The sequence below is a fragment of the Rattus norvegicus genome, chromosome 13 (assembly GCF_021556685.1).
Source record: "Rattus norvegicus strain SHRSP/BbbUtx chromosome 13, alternate assembly SHRSP_T2T, whole genome shotgun sequence".
In the NCBI taxonomy this organism is placed as follows: domain Eukaryota; kingdom Metazoa; phylum Chordata; class Mammalia; order Rodentia; family Muridae; genus Rattus; species Rattus norvegicus.
The window spans coordinates 28,435,055-28,453,421 of record NC_141546.1 but is presented as its reverse complement, the minus strand read 5'-3'; the positions used below and the strand labels follow the sequence as shown (position 1 = coordinate 28,453,421).

The 18,367-nt window shown below is 37.9% G+C and overlaps 1 long non-coding RNA gene across 1 annotated transcript in view; it reads left to right on the top strand.

Moving 5' to 3' along the window:
* The window catches only part of LOC148001564 (uncharacterized), a 28,653-nt gene extending 10,963 nt beyond the window's left edge, over nt 1-17,690 (top strand). The window contains exons 2-3 of the long non-coding RNA XR_015635458.1: nt 9,713-10,012; nt 17,126-17,690. This is a non-coding gene — a long non-coding RNA (uncharacterized LOC148001564). The remainder of the gene's footprint in view (nt 1-9,712; nt 10,013-17,125) is intronic.
* The last annotated feature ends 677 nt before the right edge of the window (nt 17,691-18,367 follow it).

Sequence of the window (18,367 nt, the reverse complement as noted above, 5' to 3'; positions counted from 1 at the left end):
TTTCAGATTACATTAAAGTTCATCATTTATATGGTGATTCACCTTCAACATGTCTTGATTACCTTTCAACAATTTATAACTTGTTAGTGGCTTGGATAAGATTAGAATTTTAGTTTTGAGCATGCATCTCTAAGATATTTTTGTTAACTTTGGCATTCTTTTAAAACCTTAGTGATTTCTCACATTGTATAAAGATATCATAAACCAAAAAACTGGAAATTTGCTGATGTTCCCTCACTCTAAATAGAAGATATAATAATAAACACAGGGTTTATTGGGAATATGAAATGTCTTAGGTGCTGTGTTTTACCAATAACAGCTATAACTGAGCCCAGTTCTCTCAAAAGACAGGTTTTTCTTGCCATTATTTTCTTTATATTGGATTTCCAGCAATTTAGTACTAATGTCATGTTTCAATTAGACTTTTTTTTTTGGTCAAGAAAACTAAAGTAAGATGCATTTATTTTTCTGTTTTTCAACACTACTTTCTCCTCAGCATATCCAAGCACCCTTATATTTTTGGCTGAACTAGAAGAAATGAAGCTTTAATAGATGGATGGATGCTTTAGCAGGATCTCAGTTGGCATGCGTGCAGGAGAAATAATTGTCCCTGGTGACAGTTTTCAGTGGAACTGTTCTTTTTATTGGGGTGGTGGTGAAAAAGAGTTATATAAACCTTTAAGAGTGAGTAGATGTAGTGGCTTGTGTTCTCTTGCTTATTCTGTTACCCCCAAATCTGTTTTCAGTGTCCTGCATATAGCACTAAAGGAAACATGGCCTGAGTTGACTTTTGACTGGTCAATAAAGTTACTGGTAGTCAATGACTAGATGGGGAGATAGAGTCAGGACTTTCAGTACTCCTGAGAAGAGACTGAGGAAGGTAAAAGAGGGGATTCTGCCCTGACAAAAGCATAGGAGATGGACCATGACAGAAAGTTAAAGTAGGGACAGACAGCTGAGAAGTAGGTACAGGGGTGTAGTGGCAAAGAAAGTCTGACCCATAGTGTCCAGGACACAAAGATTAAATATAGATTTAGTATTAGCTCAAGAATATCAGAGATGGGTATGTGATAGCCAAGTGGAGGTAGGAAGTAGCCTACTTATTGAGTCTCTCTCTCTCTCTCTCTCTCTCTCTCTCTCTCTCTCTCTCTCTCTCTCTCTGTGTGTGTGTGTGTGTGTGTGTGTGTGTGTGTTTGTGTGTGTGTATCCCTTACTCATGAATTCAAAACAATAGGATGTGTGTAGAAGAGGTGTGCGTACACACTGGAGAATTCAGAGTAGGTTAACGATTTAGTAGATCAGATGGCATAAAATGTATTAGGCTTTTATTCACTTTTAAAAATTCATTGGAGACCCCAAATGGAAATCATGCACCATAATATGAGATTAGGAGGTGGGGAAAAATTGTTTTTCAGCAACTAATACAAGCAGAGCCACACAGGATAGTTTCAGAACTCAAACAAAAGGCACATAGCTGTCAGCAGGCATTTACCCCAGACTCTGATCAAAGACTTCTGGCTGCCTCAGAGAGATTAAACTTGATGTTTCTGGAACACCTGCCGTGCAAACAGACAGGCTCCTTAGAAGGGAGACAGAGCCAGAAAATAAAGGCCACTACTATCCAAGAAGAAAATAATCAAAGGATAAAGATAATGGATAATTCTATTATTTTAAGGATAGAAGGGAATATAATAGTTTAATGCTTTTTTAAATATACATGGAATAAACAAATCCAGGCCTTTGATCTCAAATATAGGGGAAAAGGCATGGAGATAGAGTAGAATGATTGAGAATAATGCTTTTAAAAAAATTTGAAGTAGTTTATGCCACCTTTTTGCTGGGATAGACTGCTAGCTAGTGTGCTCCCTGGAAGAGTCTATGCTGCCAACATACCAGAGGATCCATTGCACTCAGATTTGGTAAGAAATCCACCAAGTCCCAAAGCAACTGCTGGGGGCCAGTGGACTCAGTAACGGACCATCTCCTGAAACTCCTCGCCTGCCAAATACAAACCCCCTTCTGACTGGTCCTTTCTACTGGGACAGACTCCTAGCTAGTTTGCTCCCTGGAAGAGGCTGTATCTTCAGACATAGCAGAGGATCCACTGCACTCAGCATTTGGTAAGAATTCCCCTTCCTCATGTTCTACCTTGGACTTGGACTTGGGAAGCCAACAACCCCAAAACCCCACCCTCTGAATACCAATCCCCTTCTGCCTGGTCCCTTCTGCTGGGACAGACTGCTTGATAGTCCGCTCCCTGGAACAGGCTATGTCTTTAGACATACCAGAAGACCTGCTGAACTCAAAAGATTTGATTTCACATCCTGAGGCATCCCAGGAGATCGGTTGCACCCAGTGCAGCTGACACTACAACTTTAGACATCCCAGGAGATCCACTGCACCCAGGACACCACAGCTTGAGGCATAACCAGTGTTCCATTGTGCACAGGGCAATTGGGCAATTGAAACCACAGTCTGAAAAACTCCCAGAGGCTCTGGTGCGTGCAGGGAAACTGAACCAAAAGACTGAATGTGTCCCTGGAGTGTGACTGCACACAAGGAAACAGAGACCACAATCCATTGACTACCCCTGCCCCAGAGAACAACTTCTCACAGGAAAACAGTGTGACTGCTCATCTGAAGACCCAAAATTCTGAAGGCCTGCAAGGAGATCTACTGCATTGAGGGCAACAAATCAGCAGCTTCTCTGACACTCTGAAGACCATCCAGTTGGAAGGCCACACAGGAGGTTTGCTATAGCCAGGGACACTGGCCTAGTCGGAGACTTGTAATCCAGGAACAAAAGAGACAAATTCTAGACAGAGTCACCCAGACCAGCAAACACCAGGAATAACCAGATGGTGAGAGGCAAGCGCAAAACCATAAGCAACAGAAGTCAATAGAGGTAGGGATCATCAGAACCCAGTTCTCACACCACAACAAATCCTGAATACATCCACACACCTGAAAGCTGACTTAAAATCCTAAAGATCATAAAGATGATAAAATGGAACAAGAAGACTACAAAAAACCAAGTAAATGGGACAAGAAAAAAATTGTCTTGTTAACATAATAGTCAAAACATAAATGCACAGAAAAAAGAAAGAATATTGAAAGCTGCAAGGGAAAAGGTCCAAGTAACATACAAAGGCAGACCTATCAGAATTACACCAGACTTCTGAACAGAGACTAGGAGGCCAGAAGAGCCTGGTTAGAGGTCATGAAGACTCTAAGAGAACACAAGTGCCAGCCCAGGCTACTATATCCAGCAAAACTCTCTATCAACATAGTTGGAAGAAACAAAATATTCCAGGACAAAACCAAGTTCAAACAACATCTATCTATTATCAAGTCCTACAGAGGATCCCAGATAGAAAGCTCCAATAAAAAGAAGATACCTGTACCAAAGAAAAGACAAGATATTAAGCATCTTACAAGAAAGCCAAAAGGAAAAAACCACAATCACATAAAGCTGCCTACAAAAGCAAAATAACAGGAACCAACAGTAATTTATCTTTAATAACTCTGAATATTAATGGACACAACTCGCTTTAAAAGAGACATAAGCTAACAGACTGGATATGCAAATAAGATCCAGCACTTTGCTGCATACATAAAGCACACCTGATTAACAAAGGCAGATACTTTCTCAGAGTAAAAGGATGGTAAAATGTCTACAAAGCAAATGGTCCCAAGGAACAAGCTCGAGTTGAAATCCTAATATTCAATAAAATAGACTTTCATCCAAAAGATATCAAGTGTGATGAGGAAGGACACTACATATTCATCAAAGGGAAAATCCACCAAAAGAAATTCTCAATTATAAACAGCTATGTCCCAAATGCAAGGAAACCCACATTTCTAAAAAAAAAAAAAAAAAAAAAAAAAAAAAAAAAAAAAAAAAAAAACTATAGTAAAGCTCAAAACACACATTGAAACCCACACAATAATTAGGGGGAGACTTCAACACCACACTCTCATTAATGGACAGGTCATTAAAACAGAAACTAAACAGAGACACATTGAAACTAATAGAGAGTATGAACCCAATGAATTTGACAGATGTCTACAGAACATTTCAACCTAAAACAAATGAATACGTATTATTTTCAGCACCTCATGATACCTTTTCCAAAACTGGCCAAAAAGTTGGTCACAAAACAACCTTCAAACAATGCAAGAATACTGAAATAGTCCCATGCACCCTATCAGACCATCATGGCTTAAAAATGGTCTTCAATAACAGGAAATGCAACAGAAAGCCCACAAACATGTGGACACTGAACAACTCTCTACTCAATGATAATCTGGGCAAGGATGAAATAGAGGAAGAAATTAAAAACTTCCTGGAATTTAATGAAAATGTTGACACATCATACCCAAACTTATTCAACACAAATAAAGCAGTGATAAGAGGAAAATTCATAGCACTATGCACACCAATATAAAACTGAAGAAATCTTACACTAGCAATTTAACAGCACACCTGAAAACTCTAGAACAAAAAGACACAAACACACCCAAAAGTAGAAGGCAGGAAATAGTCAAACTCAGGACTGAAATCAACTGAAAAAAAAAATAGGAACAATACACAATAAAAAGACTCAGGAAAACCAAAAGCTGGAGCTCTGAGAGAATCAATAAGAGAGATAAACCTCTCGGGAAGTTAACTTAAGAGCCCTGGAGCAGTATCCAAATTAAAAAATCAGAAATTAAAAGGGAATAACAATAGAAACAGAGGAAATTCAAAAATAATCAGATCCTACTAACAAAGCCTGTAACTCAACAAAAGTAGAAAGTCTAGATGAAATGGGTGGTTTTCTAGACAGATACCACATACCCAAGTTAAATTGAGAGCAGGAAAACTTTCTAAACAGGTCCATATCCCATAAGGAAATAGAAGTCATTAAAAACCTCCCAAACACACACACACACACACACACACACACACACACACACACACAAATCATCCAAGGACAGATGGATTTAGTTGAGAATGTTCCCAGATCTTCAAAGAAGACCAGATATCAATAATTCTCAGGCTATTTTTTGAATTGGATCCATAAGAAGCACTACTTATTTCATTCTATGAAATCACAATTACTACCAAAGACCCTACAAAAATAGAGTACTTCAGACCAGTTTCACTTAGGAATATTGATGCAAAAATACTGTATAAAAATTCCTGCAAAATGGATTCCAAGAACACATCAAAACCATCAAGTAGTCTTCACCCCAGGGGTACAAGGTTGGTTCAATATATAAAAATCCATTAACATAATCCACCATATAAACAAACTCAAAGGAAAAAAATCACAAGATCATCTCCTTAGATGGAGAAAAAGCATTTGACAAAAATACAACACCCTTTCATGTTAAAAGTATTCCAGAGATTAGAAATTCAAGGCCCATATCTAAACATTATAAAAGCAATTTACTGCAAATCAACAGCCGATATCAAATTAAGTGGAGAGATATTTGAGGCAATTTCACTAAAGTCTGGGACAAGACAAGGATGCCTACTCTCCCTTTATTTAGTCAATACAGTACAGAAAGTGCTAGCTAAAACAGTAAGTCAGGGGGCTGGAGAGATGGCTCAGTGGTTAAGAGCACTGACTGCTCTTCCAGAGGTCCTGAGTTCAATTCCCAGCAACCAAATGGTGGCTCATAACCATCTGTAATGGGACCCGATGTCCTCTTCTGGTGAGTCTGAAGACAAACAAAAAAACAAAAAACAAAACAAAACAAAACAAAACAAAAAAAAAACAATAAATCAGCACAAGCATCAAGGGTATACAATACAAACTGGCAAAGAAGAATTAAAGGTATGACTATTTGCAGATGATATCATAGTATACATAAGTGACCCTAAATATTCTACCAGAGAAGTTTGCCAGCTTCAACTTCAGTAAAGTGGACAGATATAAAATTAACTTAAATAAATTAGTAGCCTTCCTTTATTCAAACTAATGAAAGGCTGAGAAAGAAATTAGGGAAACAATTCCCTTCACAATAGCTACAGATCTTATAAAATATTTTTGGGAAACTTTAACCAAACAAGTAAAAGAGCTTTCTGATAAAAAGTTAAAGTTTCTTAAGAAAGAAATCAAAGAAGAACTCAGAAAATAAAGATCTCCAATGCTCATGGATTGGAAGAATTAACATAGTAAAAACGGCAATCTACAGATTCAATGCAATCCCCATTAAAATCACCACACAATTCTTCAAAGACATGGAATAAACAATTCTCAAATTCATTGGGAAAGGCAAAAAACCCAGAATAGCTAAAACAGTTCTTAACAATAAAAGAACGGCTGGGGGACTCACCATCTCAGACCTCAAGTTCTAATTTATAGCAATAGTGATAAGAATTGCATGCTACTGGAATAGAGACAGACCAGTTGATCAATGCAAAAGAATTAAATAAAACCACACACTTGATCTTTGAAAAAAGGCCAAAAAAGTACAATAGAAAAAAAAGACAGCATCTTCAATAAATGATGCTGTTCTAACTAGATGTCTATATGTTGAAAAAGGAAAATAGACCCATAGCTTTCACTATGCACAAAGCTCAAGTCCAAGTGGATCAAGTACTTCAACATAAAACCAGATACACTGAATCTAACAGAAGAGAAAGTGGGAAAAAAAGCCTTGAACTCATTAGCATAGGAGGAAATTTCATAAACAAAAGCCCAATGTCTCATGCTCTAAGATCAAGAATTGATAAATCAGACCCCATGAAACTGGAAAGCTTCTGTAAGGCAAAGGACGTAGTCAATAAGCCATATTGGCATCCCACAGACTGGGAAAAGTCTTCACTCACCCCACATCTGATAAAGGGCTAATATCCAAAAAATATAAAGAACTCAAGAAGTTTACCACCAAAAAAAACAAAAAAACAAAAAAAAAACAAAAAAAATCAAAAAATGGAGTATAGAACTAAACCAAGAATTCAGAAAAAGATGAATTTTCCAAAGTGCTTAGTGACCAGGTAAATACAACTCAAAATGACCCTGAGATTCCAACTTAACACCAGTCAGAATGGCTAACATCAAAACCTCAAATAACCTCACACATTGGTGAGGATGTGGAGAAACAAGAACAGATCTCCACTGCTTGTTGGGTTTTCAAGCTGGTTCAACCTCTCTGGAAATCAAATTGCAGGATGCTCAGAAAATTGGAAATAGACCTATCTAAATATCTAGAAATACCATTCTTGGGAATATACCCCAAAGATGCCCCACCATACCACACACATAGCATGTGTGTGCTTCACTATGTTCATAGTGACTTTTTTTGTGATAGCCAGAATCTGGAAACAACACGGATGTCCCACAACAAACAACGGATACCGAAAATGTGGTTCATTTACACAATGGAATACTACTGAGCAACTGAGAAAGAGGATATCCTGTGTTTTGCGGGCAAATGGATGGAATGAGAAAATGTTATCCTGCATGAGGTAACTCAAGCCCAAAAGGACATGAACATTATGTTCTCTATTATAAATGGACATGAGCCACAAATAATACAGAATATCCAAGATATAGTCTACAGAGCTCAAAATGATCAACACTCTGAAGGGTCCATGTGAGGACACCTTAGTTCTATTCAGGAGGGTGAAGAAAGCAATCCCATGAGGAGAGCGAAGCAGGAAGAGGAGATGGAAAGGGGTTGGGAGTGGAGGGAAAGTGGAACATGATCTGGTGTTGGGTGGGGGAAAAAGAACTGAAGCCCTGAGGTCCAGCAGAAAGAATGGGAACAGGCAACCTCAGGAGGAAAGAGGTTGGGAAGACCCTCTAGAATGTACCAGAGATCTGGAAAGTAAGAGACTCTTGGGATTTAAAGGAGAGAACCGTAGATGAAAGACTGTACAGTGGGGAGAGGGAACTCATTGAATTCATCTCCAGCAGAAAAACAGGGCATCAAGTCAGAGATGGTGTTGCTATCCCACAGCCAAAGCTCTGACCTATAATTCTCCCTGTATGAAAGAAAATCAGGGATGGAAATAAAGAAGAGCCTGAGAAAAAGAAGGTCCAGAGACAGGTCCAAAGTGGGATCTAGCTCAAGGGGAGGCCCCAAGACCTGACACCGTTACGGAAGATATGGGGTGTTCATAAAAAGGGACCTATCATGACTGCCCTCTAAAAGGCCCAACAAGCAACTGGAAGCATCAGATGCAGATATGTGCACCTAACCAACGAAAAGATGATGCTGACCCCTCTGTGGTCAAACTAGGGAAAACTAGAGGAAAGAAAGAAGGAGGGCAACCATGTAGGAGGAACAGCAGTCCCAATTAACCCAGACCCCTGAGATCTCTTAAACAATGGATCACCAACTAGGCAGCATACACCAGTTGAGATGAGGTCTCTAGCACATATACAGCAGAGGAATACTGGGTCTAGGCTAAGTGAGAGAATATTTATCTAGTTCTCTGGAGACTGGAGGCACCAGGAAGTTTAGAAGTCTGGTGGAGTGGGTAGGGTGGGGGCATCTTGGATAAAATTGAGGGGTGCATGGTGGCAGGTAGAAGATATGGGATGTAGAACCTTCCAGGGGTGGACAGGGAGGGGAATAAATTCTGGAGTGTAAAAAGAAAGATAGGAAGGAAGGAAGGAAGGAAGGAAGGAAGGAAGAAAGGAAGGAAGGATGGAAGGAATATTTTATGAAAGGGCAGCACTCTAATTCTTTGAATGTGGTGTATACTGGAATGTTGTGAGTGCTTAGCCTGGTATGACAAATTTAGAAAGGGGAAATAGGTTTAGGTTTACACAATAAGTTGAACGGATGTTATTTGAAGTTAAGCAAATGGAATAGATGGATGTTAATTCAATTTATAAAATAAAAAAGGGGATGGATATATATATATATATATATACATATATACATGTATATATATATATATGGAGAGAGAGAGATCTCAAAGAATGGAGAAATAGAAAGAATATTAATCTCCATAAAAGGGAGAATTTAAGTAAATATAAATGAATAAATAAACTGATGCTTTTGATCATAAACTGTAGGCCAAAAGAAGAAGATAGGGAGAAAAAACTTATCTCAAATAATAGAAACTGACGCAGGAGACATTTTATATGCAGACAGTGAAGGAATAATTCTCATAATTTTTAGACAATTAATACAATAATTTCATTATTTTTATTTGCTCCTAAATGAACAGTTAAACATATTTTACATTAATAAACTTACCAGAAAAATCCTTTCATTTATATGATACAAAAAGGCCATTTTTTCTAAAACAGTTCTTCTAAGAGTAGAATGATGAATTGGCCTGAAGAAACCTGAAATTTCCAAGGAAACTTGATATGTGGCATAGGTAGAAAAATGTCTCCTTTGCTTAATAACAGAGTCAACTATACATTGATTAATTTATTGAATTTATGTGCTGCATTATTTTAATCATACTTTAATACATTATTTTAGCAGGTCCTGCTATATGTAATAATTCTAGGCTGCAAATACATCATGTTTAGGAAACTATTTGGCTCTCATAATATCATAAACTAGTGAAAATATTTTTCAGTCTTCCGTGTTAGCTTAGATGAAGATAAAAGTTGTTAATACTCATTGACACAAGCCTTTATTGTTTTCTATGGAATGTTCTGCTTTGTTATAGGTTTTAAGTTAATATTTCTGCAATGACTTCTGTTTTAGTTAATTGAATTTTAATTGAAACTTTCTATTTTTTTCTTAGAAATTTATTTGTAGAGACACCGACAGAACCTGAAAGAAACAGACTGGATAAACTGTTCTCTGCACCCAAATCCCATGGGAGGGAGAGCTAAACCTTCAGAGAGGCAGACTCGCCTGGGAAACCAGAAGAGACTGCACTCTGCACACACATCTCGGACGCCAGAGGGAAACACCAAACGTCATCTGGAACCCTGGTGCACTGAAACTAGAGGAAACAGCGGTGCAGGTCTTCCTGGTTGCTGCCTTGGCAGAGAGCTTGTGGGCAGCACCCCGCGAGCGAACTTGAGCCTCGGGACCACAGGTAAGACCAACTTTTCTGCTGCAAGAGACCTGCCAGGTGAACTCAACACACAGGCCCAAGGGAACAGCTGAAGACCTGTAGAGAGGAAAAACTACACACCCGAAAGCAGAACACTCTGTCCCCATAAAAGGCTGAAAGAAAACAGGAAAACAGGTCTACAGCACTCCTGACACACAGGCTTATAGGGCAGTCTAGCCACAGTCAAAAATAGCAGAACAAAGTAACACTAGAGATAATCTGATGGCGAGAGGCAGGCACAGGAACCCAAGCAACAGAAACCAAGACTACATGGCACCATCGGAACCCAATTCTCCCATCATAACAAACATGGGATATCCAAACACACCAGAAAAACAAGATCTAGTTTCAAAATCATATTTGATCATGATGCTGGAGGACTTCAAGAAAGACGTGAAGAACTCCCTTAGAGAAACACAGGTAAACATAAATAAACAAGTAGAAGCCCATAGAGAGGAGACACAAAAATCATTGAAAGAATTCCAGGAAAACACAATCAAACAGTTGAAGGAATTAAAAGTGGAAATAGAAGCAATCAAGAAAGAACACATGGAAACAACCCTTCATATAGAAAACCAAAAGAAGAGACAAGGATCTGTAGATACAAGCTTCACCAACAGAATACAAGAGATGGAAGAGAGAATCTCAGGAGCAGAAGATTCCATTGAAATCATTGACTCAACTGTCAAAGATAATGTAAAGCGGAAAAAGCTTCTGGTCCAAAACATACAGGAAATCCAGGACTCAATGAGAAAATCAAACCTAAGTATAATAGGTATAGAAGAGAGTGAAGACTCCCAGCTCAAAGGACCAGTAAATATCTTCAACAAAATCATAGAAGAAAACTACCCTAACCTAAAAAAAGAGATACCCATAGGCATACAAGAAGCCTACAGAACTCCAAATAGATGGGACCAGAAAAGAAACACCTCCCGTCACATAATAGTCAAAACACCAAACGCACAAAATAAAGAAAGAATATTAAAAGCAGTAAGGGAAAAAGGTCAAGTAACATATAAAGGCAGACCTATCAGAATCACACCAGACTTTTTGCCAGAAACTATGAAGGCCAGAAGATCCTGGACTGATGTCATACAGACCCTAAGAGAACACAAATGCCAGCCCAGGTTACTGTATCCTGCAAAACTCTCAATTAACATAGATGGAGAAACCAAGATATTCCATGACAAAACCAAATTTACACAATATCTTTGTACAAATCCAGCACTACAAAGGATAATAAATGATAAAGCCCAACATTAGGAGGCAAGCTATACACTAGAAGGAGCAAGAAACTAATCGTCTTGACAACAAAACAAAGAGTAGAAAAGCACACAAACATAACCTCACATCCAAATATGAATATAACAGGAAGCAATAATCACTATTCCTTAATATCTCTCAATGTCAGTGGCCTCAACTCCCCAATAAAAAGACATAGATTAACAAACTGGTTACGCAACAAGGACCCAGCATTCTGCTGCCTACAGGAAACACACATCAGAGACAAAGACAGACACTACCTCAGAGTGGAAGGCTGGAAAACAACGTTCCAAGCAAATGGTCGGAAGAACCAACTGGAGTAACCATTCTAAGATCAGATAAAATCAATTTTCAACTAAAAGTCATCAAAAAAGATAAGGAAGGACACTTCATATTCATCAAAGGAAAAATCCACCAAGATGAACTCTCAATCCTAAATATCTATGCCCCAAATACAAGGGCAACTACATACGTTAAAGAAAGCTTACTAAAGCTCAAAACACACACTGCACCTCACACAATAATAGTAGGAGATTTCAACACCCCACTCTCATCAATGGGCAGATCATGGAAACAGAAATTAAACAGTGATGTCGACAGACTAAGAGAAGTCATGAGCCAAATGGACTTAACAGATATTTATAGAACATTCTATCCTAAAGCAAAAGGATATACCTTCTTCTCAGCTCCTCATGGTACTTTCTCCAAAATTGACCATATAATTAATTGGTCAAAAAACGGGCCTCAACAGGTACAGAAAGATAAAAATAATCCCAGGCGTGCTATCGGACCACCACGGCCTAAAACTGGTTCAATAACAATAAGGGAAGAATACCCACATATACGTGGAAATTGAACAATGCTCTACTCAATGAAAACCTGATCAAGGAAGAAATAAAGAAAGAAATTAAAGAGTTTTTAAAATTTAATGAAAATTAAGGTACAACATACCCAAACTTATGGGACACAATGAAAGCTGTGCTAAAAGGAAAACTCATAGTGCTGAGTGCCTGCAGAAAGAAACAGGAAAGAGCATATGTCAGCAGTTTGACAGCACACCTAAAAGCTCTAGAACAAGAAGAAGCAAATACACCCAGGAGGAGTAGAATGCAGGAAATAATCAAACTCAGAGCTGAAATCAACCAAGTAGAAACAAAAAGGACCATAGAAAGAATCAACAGAACCAATAGTTGGTTCTTTGAGAAAATCAACAAGATAGATAAACCCTTAGCCAGACTAACGAGAGGACACAGAGAGTGTGTCCAAATTAACAAAATCAGAAATGAAAAGGGAGACATAACTACAGATTCACAGGAAATTCAAAAAATCATCAGATCTTACTATAAAAGCCTATATTCAACAAAACTTGAAAATATACAGGAAATGGACAATTTCCTAGACAGATACCAGGTACCGAAGTTAAATCTGGAACAGATAAACCAGTTAAACAACCCCATAACTCCTAAGGAAAGAGAAGCAGTCATTAAAGGTCTCCCAACCAAAAAGAGCCCAGGTCCATACGGGTTTAGTGCAGAATTCTATCAAACCTTCATAGAAGACCTCATACCAATATTATCCAAACTATTCCACAAAATTGAAACAGATGGATCACTACCGAATCCCTTCTATGAAGCCACAATTACTCTTATACCTAAACCACACATAGACCCAACAAAGAAAGAGAACTTCAGATCAATTTCCCTTATGAATATTGACGCAAAAATAATCAATAAAATTCTGGCAAACCGAATCCAAGAGCACATCAAAACAATCATCCACCATGATCAAGTAGGCTTCATCCCAGGCTTGCAGGGATGGTTTAATATACGGAAAACCATCAACGTGATCCATTATATAAACAAACTGAAAGAACAAAACCACATGATCATTTCATTAGATGCTGAGAAAGCATTTGACAAAATTAAACACCCCTTCATGATAAAAGTCCTGGAAAGAATAGGAATTCAAGGCCCATACCTAAACATAGTAAAAGCCATATACAGCAAACCAGTTGCTAACATTAAACTAAATGGAGAGAAACTTGAAGCAATCCCACTAAAATCAGGTACTAGACAAGGCTGCCCATTCTCTCCCTACTTATTCAATATAGTTCTTGAAGTTCTAGCCAGAGCAATCAGACAACAAAAGGTGGTCAAGGGGATACAGATCGGAAAAGAAGAAGTCAAAATATCACTATTTGCAGATGATATGATAGTATATTTAAGTGATCCCAAAAGTTCCACCAGAGAACTATTAAAGCTGATAAACAACTTCAGCAAAGTGGCTGGGTATAAAATTAACTCAAATAAATCAGTAGCCTTCCTCTACACAAAAGAGAAACAAGCCGAGAAAGCAATTAGGGAAACAACACCATTCATAATAGACCCAAATAATATAAAGTACCTCGGTGTGACTTTAACCAAGCAAGTAAAAGATCTGTACAATAAGAACTTCAAGACACTGAGGAAAGAAATTGAAGAAGACCTCAGAAGATGGAAAGATCTACCATGCTCATGGATTGGCAGGATTAATATAGTAAAAATGGCCATTTTACCAAAAGAAATCTACAGATTCAATGCAATCCCCATCAAAATACCAATCCAATTCTTCAAAGAGTTAGACAGAACAATTTGCAAATTCATCTGGAATAACAAAAAACCCAGGATAGCTAAAACTATCCTCAACAATAAAAGGACTTCAGGGGGAATCACTATCCCTGAACTCAAGCAGTATTACAGAGCAATAGTGATAAAAACTGCATGGTATTGGTACAGAGACAGACAGATAGACCAATGGAATAGAATTGAAGACCCAGAAATGAACCCACACACCTATGGTCACTTGATTTTTGACAAAGGAGCCAAAACCATCCAATGGAAAAAAGATAGCATTTTCACCAATGGTGCTGGTTCAACTGGAGGTCGACATGTAGAAGAATGCAGATCGATCCATGCCTATGACCCTGTACAAAGCTTAAGTCCAAGTGGATCAAGGACCTCCACATCACACCAGACACACTCAGACTAGTAGAAGAAAAACTAGGGAAGCATCTGGAACACATGGGCAGTGGAAAAAATTTCCTGAAGAAAACACCAATGGCTTATGCTCTAAGATCAAGAATCGAAAAATGGGATCTCATAAAACTGCAAAGCTTCTGTAAGGCAAAGGACACTGTGGTTAGGACAAAACGGCAACCAACAGATTGGGAAAATATCTTTTCCAATCGTACAACAGATAGAGGCCTTATATCCAAAATATACAAAGAACTCAAGAAGTTAGACTGCAGGGAGACAAATAACCCTATTAAAAAATGGGGTTCAGAGCTAAACAAAAAATTCACAGCTGAGGAATGCCGAATGGCTGAGAAACACCTAAAGAAATGTTCAACATCTTTAGTCATAAGGGAAATGCAAATCAAAACAACCCTGAGATTTCACCTCACACCAGTGAGAATGGCTAAGATCAAAAACTCAGGTGACAGCAGATGCTGGTGAGGATGCGGAGAAAGAGAAACACTCCTCCATTGTTGGTGGGATTGCAGACTGGTAAAAACATTCTGGAAATCAGTCTGGAGGTTCCTCAGAAAATTGGACATTGAACTGCCTGAGGATCCAGCTATACCTCTCTTGGGCATATACCCAAAAGATGCCCCAACATATAAAAAAGACTCGTCCTTCAATATGTTCATCACAGCCTTATTTATAATAGCCAGAAGCTGGAAAGAACCCAGATGCTCTTCAACAGAGGAATGGATAGAGATAATGTGGTACATCTATACAATGGAATATTACTCAGCTATCAAAAACAATGACTTTATGAAATTCGTAGGCAAATGGTTGGAACTGGAAATTATCATCCTGAGTGAGCTAACCTAATTACCGAAAGACATACATGGTATGCACTCATTGATAAGTGGCTATTAGCCCAAATGCTTGAATTATCCTAGATGCCTAGAACAAATGAAACTCAAGATGGATGATCAAAATGTGAATGCTTCACTCCTTCTTCAAAAGGGGAACAAGAATACCCTTGGCAGGGAAGAGAGAGGCAAAGATTAAAACAGAGACTGAAGGAACACCCATTCAGAGCCTGCCCCACATGTGGCCCATACATATAGAGCCACCCAATTAGACAAGATGGATGAAGCAAAGAAGTGCAGACCGACAGGAGCCGGATGTAGATCGCTCCTGAGAGACACAGCCAGAATACAGCAAATACAGAGGCGAATGCCAGCAGCCAACCACTGAACTGAGAATAGGTCCCCCGTTGAAGGAATCAGAGAAAGAACTGGAAGAGCTTGAAGGGGCTCGAGACCCCATATGTACAACAATGCCAAGCAACCAGAGCTTCCAGGAACTTAGCCACTACCTAAAGACTATACATGGACTGACCCTGGACTCTGACCTCATAGGTAGCAATGAATATCCTAGTAAGAGCACCAGTGGAAGGGGAAGCCCTGGGTCCTGCTAAGACTGAACCCCCAGTGATCTAGACTGTTGGGGGGAGGGCGGCAATGGGGAGAGGGTTGGGAGGGGAACACCCATAAGGAAGGGGAGGGGGAAGGGGTATGTTTGCCCGGAAACCGGGAAAGGGAATAACACTCGAAATGTATATAAGAAATACTCAAGTTAATAAAAAAAAAAAAGAAATTTATTTGTAAAACTTCAAATGAACACATATGTGATTGTTTCCCTTAAAACTTAAGAAGATAAATGTTTTGTAGTTTTTTAAAGCAACAGTCCATTAGAATCAATATAGGAATATAAAAATCGAAAATAAGTATACAAGTGGGAAAAGAATGCGGCTTGATGTCATCTGTGGAATATTATAAATGCTTATTTTAAAAATTGTATTTAAAAGGGAAACACACACACACCCACACCAATCACACGTGTGTGATTGGTGTGTGTGTGTGTGTGTGTGTGTGTGTGTGTGTGTGTGTGGTGTTTGTGTGTGTGTGCATGTACATATGTGAATTCTAAAGAAGTCAATCCCAGATACACTTAGCTAACATAGACCAAGTATACAGTAAAAGTTGCCTTTTCAAACCAAAATGTAAAAAGAAAATTTTAATGCTTCACTCTTAATCTTTTACAATTATGTTTTTATATTTACACTATTTTACATTATTAACTTTTCATGTGACCACCCCTCAAAACACAGGGTTTTGCCAACAAATTAGGTTGTTCTCCACAAACTGAAAACCAGGTCCTATTTTAGAAGTTAACACCCAAGCCACTCATTAAATATAGAGATTAAGCTGGTGCCTACCTAGAATCTTTCCTTTGAAATTGAAATCACTTGGTTTTTGAAGGAACTCTGCAGACTTCCAAAACGGTAAACATAAACACCAACCAGCCACAAACTTTTAGATTTGCAATGCTGTTCTGAAATGTGTCCTAGGGCAATGGTGGAGTAAATCTTAATGGAGTAACCAACAAATGTCTAATTTGACTTAAGGGCCACTCCAGAAGAATAAATCCATACTAGATACTGCTTGGTATTTGGATGACCAAGAAGCAGAGACTAGATAGTCTAGAAACTTTGAATAAAACTAAATATTACTGATTTCAATAGAGAAAAAGTAGTGAGAATAGTGATACAATGACTCGTAATAGTATTTGTTATTCTCATACATAAGTGCCTTATTCAACCATCCTAAGAGAAGCTCTCTCCTGCAGCAGATAGGAACAAATAGAGAGACGAACAGTCAGATAATAAACAGAGTGAGGAAGGGAACACAGAGAGGGAAAAGGAAAAGGGGGGAAGGGACAGAACACTTGGAATAGATATTTCTAAGTGGTATATCTTCCAACAAATTTCTCCATTCAGAATTCAAGGAATACCATGGAAGAGCAAGCATAAAGACTTAAGAGGCAGAGGGGATGGAGGATACCAGAAGAACACACCCCAGCTCAATGGAGACTCCAGCAGCATGCACAGGGCCTGCATGGATTTGTACCAGTTCCTCTCCTTACATGTTACCGCTTTCAGCTCAGGATTTTTATGGAAATTCTGTTTATTAATGAGTAGACCCTTAATTCTTATTCTTTGGCTTGATTTGCCTCATTTAATTTTGATGTATTTTTTGTTTTATCACATTATATTTTGTTATTTCTAGGAGGCTGTATTTTTTTTCCTAATGAAGACAGGACAAAAGTGGTTTAATTCTGGTTTTAAATTCATAAAATATACTTCTATTATCTTTCTGTTTTGAAAGTCATGCTGTCAATAGGAAAAAATATACATTTATAGTCCTTTCATTTATTCCTGAAATAATCTCAAATATTAACCAATAATAAGATAAGATGAATTTCATGTACAGTCAGCAGCCATGTCCTATTTTTGCCAACATTTCTAGAAATAAATCTCTTAGCTTTAATTTTGTTCTCTGAAACTCAGATATAATGCATAATCATTTATAAATATTTAACAATTTTTCAGTAATATACTTAATTTTAAACATTTTATTAAAATATAAATATTTGAAACAGTAGAAATGGGTATAGAATTATAATTATTTATATTGCATGTGATCAAACATAGGTCTTCAACCATCCATTGTAAATCTTCTGCCAGTGACAGACAAACATCACTATAGTAGTAAGTATGTAACAATATAGTGATATAATCATAGGCTCCGTTATAACAGTAGTTGAATGAACTGCCTAACCAGGAAATACCACTATGAGTGATTTATGTTTTTCCACAATTCATATGTTGAAAAGCTAGTATGCAGGGAAAGAAATTTTAAAACAAATAATTAAAATGAGACTATTGCACTGAGTCTTAAATATCTTTATATGAAGATAAATTATGATATATGCAGTTTGCCATGGATGGCTGATTGGGAAGAGTTGACTGAGTTACAACATTGAGACAATGACTACATGCATTCCAAACAAAGGGAGCCCAGCAAGAAACAAATCTCAAACTTAGAAGTATCATGTCTTGCCTCCAGATCTCTGGAAAATAAAATTTACACAGACAATATTAAGATTTCTATTATCTATACTATTTTTACAGGAAGGAAACAGACAAATATTGATAGTGAATGAACCACATTAGCTAAGT